The sequence below is a fragment of the Dermacentor variabilis genome, chromosome 1 (assembly GCF_050947875.1).
Source record: "Dermacentor variabilis isolate Ectoservices chromosome 1, ASM5094787v1, whole genome shotgun sequence".
Taxonomy (NCBI): domain Eukaryota; kingdom Metazoa; phylum Arthropoda; class Arachnida; order Ixodida; family Ixodidae; genus Dermacentor; species Dermacentor variabilis.
Window position 1 is genome coordinate 20577420 of NC_134568.1, and position 915 is coordinate 20578334.

Consider the following 915-nt stretch of genomic DNA (forward strand, 5'->3'; position numbering starts at 1 on the left):
ACCACTGGAACTGGCAACAAGGGGCTATGAATGGCCATATTTCGGTAGAAATTCAGTTGCAAGACGCTCGGCTGTTTGTTAGGTTTGCTAAGGTCCGGCATTTGCCCGCCCTTCAATTTTACGCGAAGAGACGTGGGAAGTGTGGTAACTAAATAGTCTACAGTTGTATACTCTGCAAAAATGCGCACGAGACGACACAGGCTTGCAAGAAAGTTTTGCACGCAGTCGAGAGGATTCGAACCTGGGCGGTGAGTCCCCAATAGATTGCTAGTCTATCGCCTTAACCACTCGGCCACTACTGCAACTGGCAACAAGCTGCTATGAATGGCCATTATTCGGTACAAATTCAGTTGCAAGGTGCTCGTCTGTTTCTTACGCTTATTGAGGTCGGGTATGTGCCCACCCTTCATTTTAACACTTAGGGACATGGAAAGTGTGGTAACTAAATATTCTTCAGTTGCTTCCTCCGGAAAAATGCGCATGTAGCCACCCAGGCTCAAAAAAAGGTTACGCACGCAGTCGACATGACTCGAACGTGCGCGAGGAGAACCCAACAGATTTCTCGTCCATCGCCCTAACCACTGGGCCACGACTGCTTTGTTTTGCTTTTTGCCTCCTTAGACATTAGCAGAAAGAATCAAATTCGTGTATACAGTGCACCCACATCACATCAGGTGGAATGGTCGCTAAAATTTCTTGAGGCACACCAGATTATCAAAGATGCTAACCCAGTCTGGTGGTTCGCCTTGTGCACCGATACACTTCTCATAAGAAATACACACTTTCAATGAAGTTCTCTCGCGCAGAGCACAAATTGACATCAGCATGACGTGCAGCCATTCTTGTCTTCCTCAAACTGTGGAGGCCTAGCAACACGAACATGCCGAACGGTGGCCCTCATCGCTTTCAACCGGC

The 915-nt window shown here is 48.0% G+C and overlaps 1 non-coding gene across 1 annotated transcript; it reads right to left on the minus strand.

Annotated features, from left to right (window-relative positions):
• Positions 1 to 220: 220 nt before the first annotated feature.
• On the minus strand, positions 221 to 302 carry TRNAA-AGC (transfer RNA alanine (anticodon AGC)). The gene has a single exon. It is a non-coding gene; the product is annotated as a tRNA-Ala (tRNA).
• Between the last annotated feature and the right edge of the window lie 613 nt (positions 303 to 915).